The sequence below is a fragment of the Mustelus asterias genome, chromosome 15 (genome assembly GCF_964213995.1).
Source record: "Mustelus asterias chromosome 15, sMusAst1.hap1.1, whole genome shotgun sequence".
NCBI classification, from domain to species: domain Eukaryota; kingdom Metazoa; phylum Chordata; class Chondrichthyes; order Carcharhiniformes; family Triakidae; genus Mustelus; species Mustelus asterias.
Genome location: NC_135815.1, coordinates 23,625,806 through 23,636,790, shown reverse-complemented (window position 1 = coordinate 23,636,790; position 10,985 = coordinate 23,625,806).

The following is a 10,985-nucleotide window of genomic DNA, read 5'->3' as shown; positions in this document are numbered from 1 at the left end:
AGCTGAGGTGGATTGGCCATGCTAAATTGCCCCTTGGTGTCCAAAGATGTGTAGGTTAGATAGATTAGCCATAAGAAATGTGTGTGGGGTCACAGGGATAGGACGGCGGAGAGGGCCTGGGCAAGCTGCTCTGTCAGAGAGTTGGTGCAGACTCAATGGGCCAAATGGCCTTTTCTGCACTCTAGGGATTCCAAGATGATTCTTATTCACTTGATAGCACCTTCTGACTATTTGGAGCAGTATTTCAGATTTGGTCAGTGACTTCCATGATATGAGAAGCATCTCATAAGAAGCAGCTGCTAATATGTTTTCCCACATCCCCTTGCCATATTTAGCCTGTTCAGTTGGTGGTCCTCATTCCCAGGACCTGAGCTTATACCCGACATGGACACTGGTGCAATACTGAAGGAATGTTTTATTATCAGAGATGCAATTCTTAGATAAGCTGTCAGACTAAAGGTTAATTTGGCTGTTCCAGCAAGTTCACTTGGATGCTAAAGGTCACACAGCGCTATTGAAAGGTCAACAGGAAATCCTCCACATGTCCAAGCTGTTTGTAGTTCCTTCCAACAACAAATACCAACAAAAACAGGATATGCCCTGTCCATTCTTGGGGATTCTGCTCTTCCTCTGCTGTGCAAGGTCAACAGAATCCAGCAGACAATGGCCGGCATTTGTGTTGAAGCCTCAACTATTTCACTGCATTTATTAATAACTTAGATAATGGGTCAGAAAGCCCAAATTTGCCAGAAAAATAAAGGGAGGCAGCATTGTAAGTGGTGTAGATGGAAGCTGAACATATAAAGAAATCTTGATGGATTAAGTGACTGGGGAAAACTGGCAAATGAATTTCAAAACAAGCAAATGTGAAATCATCCACATTTCGTCTGAAGTAATAGAACAGAGTACTTTCTAAATGGTGAAAAGCTAAAAACTGTGGAGGCCCAACATGATCTGGGGGTCCAGGTACATACATGATTAAAGTGTCATGGATGAGTACAGCAAATAATCATAGAATCATCGCACACCTACAGTGCAGAAGGAGGCCATTCAGCCCATTGAGCCTGCTCCGACAACAATCCCAGCCGGACCCTATCCCCCTAACCGCACGTATTTACCCTGCTAAACCCCCTAACACTAACATTAACATGGCCAATCAATCTAACCCACACATCTTTGGAGTTTGGGAGGAAACCGGAGCACCCGGAGGAAACCCACGCAGCCGTGGGGAGAACGTGCAAACTCCACACGGTCACCCGAGGCCGGAATTGAACCCGGGTCCCTGGCACTCTGAGGCAACTGTGTGCTAACCACTGTGTCACCATGCCACCCATCAAAAAGGCTAATGGAATGCTGGTCTTTATATTTAGAGGACCAAAATACAATGGGGGTAAAGGCTATGTTATAGCTGATGAGATCACATCTGAAGTGTGTATCACTTCAGGGGACCACACCTTAGGAAGGATATAATGGCCTTGGATGGAAGCAGCACATGTTTTATGTTTGCCAGAATGATACATAGACTCAAAGGGTTAAGTTGCCAGGGCAAGAGGAATGATGGTAGGAAGCCCTTCTGTATGCAAATGAAGATTAAGAACATAAGAACATAAGAAATAGGAGCAGGAGTAGGCCATCTGGCCCTTCGAGCCTGCCCCGCCATTCAACAAGATCATGGCTGATCTGAAGCGAATCAGTTCCACTTACCCGCCTGCTCCCCATAACCCCTAATTCCCTTATCGATCAGAAAACTATCTACCCGTGATTTAAACATATTCAACGAGGAATGGGCAGAGAATTCCAGAGATTCACTACCCTCTGAGAGAAGAAGTTCCCCCTCAACTCTGTTCTGAACCGGCTCCCACTTATTTTGAGGCTGAGCCCTCTAGTTCTGGTTTCCCTTCTAAGTGGAAAGAATCTCTCCACCTCTACCCTATCCAGCCCCTTCATTATCTTATATGTCTCTATAAGATCACCCCTTATCCTTCTAAACTCCAACGAGTACAGACCCAATCTGTTCAATCTCTCCTCATAAGCCACACCCCTCATCTCCGGTATCAACCTGGTGAACCTTCTCTGCACTCCCTCCAAGGCCAATATATCCTTTCGCAAATAAGTGCCCTGTACAGTTGCAGCAAGACCTCCCTGCTTTTATATTCTATCCCCCTCGCGATAAAGGCCAACATTCCATTCGCCTTCTTGATCACCTGCTGCACCTGCAGACTGAGTTTTTGCGATTCGTGCACAAGGACCCCCAGGTCCCTCTGCACAGTCGCACGATGTAATTTTTCTCCATTTAAATTATATTCCAATTTACTATTATTTCTTCCAAAGTGGATAACCTCACATTTGCTAACGTTATATCCATCTGCCAGATCCTCGCCCACTCGCTCAGCCTATCCAAATCTCTCTGCAGACTTTCCACGTCCTCCACGCAATTCGCTTTCCCACTCACCTTCATGTCATCAGCAAACTTGAATACCCTACATTCAGTTCCCTCCTCCAGATCATCTATGTAAATGGTAAACAATTGAGGCCCCAGCACCGATCCCTGCGGCACGCCACTGGTCACCAACTGCCAACCAGAAAAGCACCCATTTATCCCAACTCTCTGCTTCCTGTTAGATAGCCAATCACCAATCCACGCCAACACCTTACCCCTAACTCCGTGTACCCCAATCTTCTGCAGCATTGGAGCACTATTCCACAATCTACTGGCCTAGATTGTGGAGCAGTTAAAATAGGAATGCTGAGGGGCCATTTTATCCCTTTGAGTCTATGGGCGAGATTCGCTGGCCTCCAACCACGTGTTTCCCACTGGCAGGAGGTGAAATGATCTGAAACCTGAAATGAAAGTGTCCACGAGGTTTTCGGATAAAGGATACTCGACCTGTGCTTGTTTGTATCCATGGCAAGTGAGATAAAAGTATTTTCATGAAGCAATGTGGAACCTGTCAGAGGGTGTAGAAAAATGAAAAGTACACTTACTGCTCTGGACACACTGATCTAAACAGACAAATAGTGGAGATTTGGCAATTTGTACAGAGAATTTAATGAGAAGAATTGTATTCTTGAGTTTGAGCATCGGTTTTAGTCTGTTTCCTTTATTAAATAAACAACTGTATGATTGATAATGCAATGTATTTAAAATATTTTTCTTACTTATGCTTTCCCCTCTAATTTTCTTCCCCATTGTCATTAAGAAATAATTTAAATAGAATATGGTTGTACAAACGACAGTTCCCCGCTGACATCTAATCCAAATGGATACATTCCATGTATGAGCTAGGGGGTGAATGTTGGCTGGTTATCCTAGCCCAATCCTGACCTCACTCTCAATGTGCAAGGATGCAGATTTCAACGGCAAATTCTAGCATCCTTATCGTAGATCAGGTAACTCAATATAGACCAAGAATCACATCTGCAATCTATCACTCTGCAACGTCCATGTACTGCCTTTAATGAATTTGCCTTTGAAGGAGATAACTTGAAAACCATAGGACTGGATGTCCCCAAGGGTTGCTGCAAACATGGGAGCATTCAGTCAGTCTTGTCACTGTGGGTAAAGAGATAGGAAGGGCTGAGGCCAAGGAATGATAGGTATGTAAACAAAGATTCAAATCAAGGTTTTTTTTTCTGAATGGGAGCAAATGTTTTCAGTGAACACATGGGGAGATGGGATTTAGTGCTGATAGAATACAGAGTTTTGTGTGAACTCAAGTTTATGGAGAATGGAGAGTGCAGGGAACTGGCTAGAACTATTGGAATAGTCAAATCTGGAGGTAAAGTGGCATGGATGATGGTTTTACCAGCAGATGAGCTGAGATAGGGGTGGAGATAGGCAATAATAGAGGTGGAAGTAGTCAGTCTGGTGATGAAGCGAGTATGGGGCTGAAAGCTCATCTCCTGCTCATATAGGACGCTGTGTTTGCCAACAATCTGGTTCAGCCTCAAACAGTGGCCATGGATATTGATGGAATCAGTGCTGGGCGGATGGGCGGTTAAAATGGATTGAGTAAAATCCCTACTCCATCCCCATTCTGTTCAAGTTTTAACATGCTTGAATTTTCAGGTATGCCTGAGTCAGGGATGAACTTCATAAGCTTTTGGAATTAGAGCTCCTATTACATCAATAGGGTCCCAATACTATTCCCACCAGGGCGGCACGGTGGCACAGTGGTTAGCAGTGCTGCCTCACAGTGCCAGAGACCCGGGTTCAATTCCCTGCTTGGGACACTGTGTGGAGTTTGCATGTTCTCCCTGTGTCTGCGTGGGTTTCCTCCGGGTGCTTCAGTTTCCACCCACAGTCCAAAGATGTGCAGGTTAGGTGAATTGGCCATGTTAAATTCTCCCTCAATGTACCCGAACAGGTGCCAGAGTGTGGCGACTAGGGGATTTTCACAGTAACTTCATTGCATTGTTAATGTAAGCCTACATGTGACTAATAAATAAACAAAAAACACCAGCAAGTCAGTCTGACAACAACAATAACAAGAATTACTTGCATATAGACTTGCATTTATCATAAAAAGTCCAGAGGTGCTTAACAAGCGTTTTCAAAGCAAATCTGACATTGAGCCATGTAAGGGTGGCTCAGTGGTTAGCACTGCTATCTCACAGCTCCAGGGACCCGGGTTCAATTCCTGACTTGGGATACTGTCTGTGTGGAGTTTGCACGTTCTCCCCGTGTCTGCTGGGGTTTCCTTCGGGTACTCCGGTTTCCTCCCACAGTCTGAAAGATGTGCTGGTTAGGTGCATTAGCCATGCTAAATTCTCCCTCAGTGTACCCGAACAGGTTCCGGAGTGTGGAGACTAGGGGATTTTCACAGTAACTTCATTGCAATGTTAATGTAAGCCTACTTGTGACACTAATAAATAAACTTAAAACTTAAACTTAAGGAGGTATGAGGCTAGATGACCAAAAGCTTGGTTAAAGAGGTAGGTTTGCTGCAAGTGCTATGAGCATTAACAGAGCCTTTAGTTCTGTCTTTTTTACTATTTTTGAAAACTCTGGCCTTATTTGCTTTCACACTCTTAGCTTTGTACATTCTGTTCTTCCCTGCTACACTTTGATTATCTTTACATGATGTCGTGTAGACCATGACAACTGGATCCTCCCCCTCGCACTGCAGGTTCCTCTCCAGCCCCAAGCAGATGACCTGAATCCTGGCACTGGGCAGGCACCAGAGTCGACTCGGCTCTCACTCTCAGCTACTTAGAACTGTGTCTATCCCCCTGACTCTACTGTCCCCTATTATGACGACATGCATATTTACTCCATGTGCTTGAATGGCTTCCTGTATCACGGTCCATTCACACATCCACCCTGAAGCCCTGCTCTCCTCCAAGCAAGATGCAAGAACTTTGAACTTGTTGGACAATTGCAGGAGGAGGGAAAAAGCATTTTAGCGAAGGAATTCCAGGACTTAGGGACTTGTCAACTGAAGCCACTGCCACCAATGCCGCAGTTATTAAATTTGGGAATGCACAGCTGGTTGGAATTGGAGCAGAGAGATTTCAAGGGACCATGAGGCTGGAGGAGGTCACAGAAATTGGGAGGGGCAAGGCTATGGAGGATTTGAAAACAGGTGTGAGGAATTACAGGAGGCCAATATAGACTAGTGCGTACATGAGGAGATGGGCGATTGGGACTTAGTACGACTTAAGATAAAGGCTGTCGAGTTTTGCATGACCTCAGGTTTGCGAAGGCTAGATCATGGAAGACCATCCAGAAGTACACCAGAAAGTCAAGGCTAGAAGTAACAAAGGGATAAATGAGTTTCAGCAGCTGGTTAGCTGAGTCAACCATGTTGACTCTACCTCATTGCATTTGGATTTTCAAAGTATAACCTCCTTAATAATAGATTTGTGCATTTTCCCTATGGCAGATACTAAGCTAACTGGCCTGTAGTCACCTGCTTTGTGTCCTTCTTTTCCAATCTGATGGGACCTTACCCGAATCAAGGGTATTTTGGAAAATTAAAAACAATGAATATGGAACACTTGCCTTTATTGGTCGTGGCATAGATTATGGGCTATCTTGAGCCCGGGTTCGCCGTCTGCAGGAATGTCAGGGGGCTCAAAATCTGGTAAAACCCGGATATTGCAGATCTTGCTGGCGAGATCGTGATTTCAGATTTTGTAATCCTGGATTCCTATCCTTCTGAAAGCGCTCTTGAACATTCAAGTCCCAGCAATGGTCCCTTTGCAACGGTGGGTGCGATTTTATGGCCTCGCTTGAGCGAGACCGGAAATTCCTGCCTGAGGTCAACGGACATTTCCGTTATCCACCCCTCACAGGCTCCGATTCCGTGGCGGGTGAGGCGGTAGAATTCCGGTGTGTGTCTCTGTAATGGCGATCAGGTCATGCATATTTATTTCTATTTAAGCAGACAATTCATCTGTTTTGCTGCAAGTGCTATGAGCATTAACAGAGCCTTTAGTTCTGTCTTTTTTACTATTTTTGAAAACTCTGGCCTTATTTGCTTTCACACTCTTAGCTTTGTACACTCTGTCCTTTCCTGCTACACTTTGATTATCTTTACACAATGTCGTTGGTACCTACGTAGACCATGACAACTGGATCCTCCCCCTCGCACTGCAGATTCCTCTCCAGCCCCAAGCAGATGACCTGAATCCTGACACTGGGCAGGCACCAGAGTCGACTCGGTTCTCACTCTCAGCTACTTAGAACTGTGTCTATCCCCCTGACTCTACTGTCCCCTACTACGATGACATTCATATTTACTCCATGTGCTTGAATGGCTTCCTGTATCACTGTATCACGGTCCATTCACACATCCATCCTGGAGCCCTGCTCTCCTCCAAGCAAGATTCAAGAACTTTGAACTTGTTGGACAATTGCAAGGGCCGAGGCTTCCTGACTTCTACCTTCTGGTTTCCCATACCCGTCTCAATCGCAGTCAAACCTTCTTGCCCATGGACCAAATCGGATCACCCTCACTTAAGAGGTTTGACTGCCTTCTGGAACAAAACATCCAGGTAATTCTCCCCCTCCCTGATGCATCAGTGTCTGTAGCTTGGCCTTTAGGTCAGTGACTCTGAGCTGAAGTTCCTTGAGCTGCAGATGTGGTTACCTTGGAACACAATGGCATCCACGAGCTCCCACATACTGCAGTGACAACACATCACCTGCCTTGCCATTGTTTTGCATTTTAATTTAATGAAGCATTTGTTTCCTTAATAGCAATGAAATAGCAAGGCTTTGAAATGGACATGAAAAAACTTAAGTTTGTAACTACTTAATAGAACTTTACTCAGGCACACTTCATACAGAAAAATCTCCGGACTCAATGAAAAAGTTAAATTCCCTCAAGTGATCATTCAGTCATTGAGAAAATCTATTCGGTAATCCCATAAAAGGCAGATAATCCCTTAATAGCCTATTAAAACTGCAATTCAAGCGGTGTACACAACCATCTGGTGAGGTAAATGGTTCTGTAGCTTTTGAAGTGCAGCCAAGCATTTATAATGGGATTAGCTGTCCAAACAAGACCATTACTGCTCCAAACAGTGACGCTGATCGAAACTGGAAAAACAGATGGCTAGGTTTTTTTGGGGGGGAGGGGGGATGATGGTATTGGACAGTCTATACCTGCAATAGATCTGACAAGGGAGGGAATGCTGGCTAAAAGCTGGCTACCCACACCCTTATCCAGCACCAGTAAAAATTGCTGCAACTGGGAATGGGGGATACGAATCCAGGAACTGGGCCCTGCCTGCCATTTTTAAAGATCTCCCGAGCCGTACTGATGCAGTGAAAATTTGGACCAATGTCTTCTGTATTACCAATATTTAGTTGGAAGAAATTTCTGCTCATCCAGTATTCTTTGTTGGACAGATGCCAGTTCAGAGACATTGGAAGGTTAGGAGAGATGGAGGCGAGACAGCTGAGTATTATCGTCCTACATGTGGAAACAATGTTGTGCTTTCAGATGGTGTAATCGAGGGGCAGAATGCTGATGGCAAAAAGGAAGGGGTCAAGGACAGATCCTTGGAAAACAGCAGAGGTAATGTTGCGAGAGTAGGAAGTGGTGATTCTTTGATTTTGATAGGATAGAAGTGAGGTTGCACCCAGCTGAACAACGGTGGAGAGGAATTTTGTGGACAAGCATGTCAAAAGCTGAAATTAGGTCAAGAAAGATAAGGAAGGTTACTTTATCTTTGTCACAGTCACACAGGATGTCATTTGTGACACTCTCCCCTTCCTGAGCTGCTAACCTCAGCAGGCCCCTCATCCCCCTCCCACCAAACCCCTCCACTAACCTACCTTGGACATAGCAGGTGGCCCCCAGGATGCCTGACGCTTCTCCTGTTTCGGTGGGTTATCAATCAGCAGCATGGTAATGAAGCCCAGCTGTTAAGATAGCAAAAGATTCTATAAGTATATAAAAAGGAAGAGAGTAGCTCGAGTCAATGTTGATCCCTTAGACATGAGCTGGGGAGTTAATAATGGGGAACACAGAAATGGCAGAGACACTAATATTTTGCCTCGGTTTTCATGGCGAAGGACACTAAAACCATCTGAGTAGTAACAGGTAATGCAGAGATTGTTGAAAAGGAGGAACTTAAAATAATTGTCATCACTCAGGGAAAAGTACTGAGTAAACTCTTGGGATTAAAGGCAGTCAAGTCCCCAGGGCCTGATGGCCGACATCCTAAGGTCGTAAAGGAAGTGGCAGCAGAGATAATGGAAGTTATAATATTCCAAAATTCCCTGAATTCTGGAAAGGTTCCAGTGGATTGGAAAAAGGTTAATGTAACATTCCTGTTCAAAAAGGGAGAAAGTAGGAAACAATAGAGATGTGAGTTTCACCACTGTGGTTGGAAAATTGTTGGAATCCATAATTAAGGAAGGAGTAACAGGATATTTGGAAAGTCAAAACACAGTCGATCAGAGTCAGCATGGTTTTATGAAGGATAAATCATGTTTAACCAACTTGCTAGAGTTATCTGAAGATGTAGCAAGAAAAGTGGATAATGGAGGTCCTGTAGACATAGTGTATCTGGTCTTCCAGAAGGCATTTGATAAGGTGACACATACAAGGTAAGTTCCAAGGGGGTTGGGGGTAATATTTTTGCTTGGATAGAGGATTGGCTAACTAACAGAAAACAGTGAGTGTGGATAAATGGTTCTTTTTCTGGTTGGCAAGCTGTAACTAGTGGGGTGCCACAGAGTTCGGTCCTCGGGCCCCAACTATTTATAATTTATAGTAATGACTTGGATGCAGGGATAAAATGTACTGTAGCCAGATTTGCAGATGACGCTAAAGTAGGTGGGAAAGCGGGCGGATGGTGACACAGTGGTTACCACTGCTGCCTCACAGCACCAGAGACCAGGGTTTGATTAGAGCCTGGGGTGACTGTGTGGAGTTTGCATGTTCTCCCCCTACATGCGTGGGTTTCCTCCAGTGCTCCAGTTTAGGGGAATTTCACAGTAACTTCATTGCAGTATTAAAGTAAGCCTTACTTGTGACTAATAAATAACATTTAACTTTTTTCTTCCCACACTCCAAAGATGTGTAGATTAGGTGGATTGACCATGGTAAATTACCCCTTAGTGTCCAAAAATGTGTAGGTTAGGTGGATTAGTCATGGTAAATGTATGGGGGCACAGGGCAGTGGAAATTCCCCTAAACTGGAGCACCGGAGGAAACCCACACATATAGGGGGAGAACATGCAAACTCCACACAATCACCCCAGGCTCTAATCAAACCCTGGTCTCTGGTGCTGTGAGGCAGCAGTGGTAACCACTGTGTCACCATCTGCCCGCTTTCCCACCTACTTTAGCGTCATCTGCAAATCTGGCTACAGTACATTCTATCCCTGCATCCAAGTCATTACTATAAATTACAAATAGTTGGGGCCCGAGGTAAGATGTTGGGGCCTGGGTAAGATGTTCTTTCAGAGTTGATGGGCTGAATGGCCTCCTTTTACACTGTAGGGATTCTATGGTTCTATGGAAAGCAAGTTGCAATGTGGAAATAAGAAATTTACAAATGGGTATGGATAGATGAGTGCACCAACATTTGGCAGATGGAATTTAATGTGGATAATTGCGGGTTTATCCATTTTGGACAGAGCAATAAAAAGGCAACTTATTATGTAAATGGAGAGAAACTTCCAAATGCTTCGATGCAGAGGGATCTGGGTGTCCTCGTGCATGAGTCGCAGAAAGTTGGTATGCAGGTGCAGCAGGTAATAAAGAAGACAAATGGAATTTTGGCAATCATTGCTAATGGAATAGAATACAAAAGTAGGGAGGTGCTGTTGCAACTGTATCGGGCATTGGTGAGACCCCCATCTGAAGTACTACGCACAGTTTTGGTCCCCTTACTTGTGGAAGGATGTAAATGCATTGGAGGCAGCTCAGAGAAGGTTCACTAGATTGATTCATAGAATCATAGAATCCTACAGGAGGCCATTCGGCCCATCAAGTCTGCACTGACCACAATCTCACCCAGGCCCTATTCCCATAATCCCATGCAATTACCCTAGCTACTCCCCCTTACACTAAGGGGCAATTTAGCATAGCCAATCCACCTAACCCACACATCTTTGGACAGTGGGAGAAAACCGGAGGAAACCCATGCAGACACGGGGAGAATGTGCAAACTCCGTACAGACAGTGACCCAAGCCGGGAATCGAACACGGGCCCCTGGCGCTGTGAGGCAGCAGTGCTAACCACTGTGCTGCCCTGATTCCAAGATGAAGGACTTGTCTTATGAAGAGAGAGTGAGCAGTTTAGGCCCATGTTTGCTGGAGTTTAGAAGAGAGAAAAGAGACCTAATTAACATATATAAGATGCTTAAGGGGTTGACATAGAGTGGACGTTTGCCCGTGTTGGATGTTCCAGAACAAAATGCCATAGTTTTAGGTTAAGGGGTGGCAGATTTAAAATAGAAATGAGGAGGAAGTACTTCACTCAAAGGGTCGTGAATCTGTGGAATTCTCTACCCCAGAGTT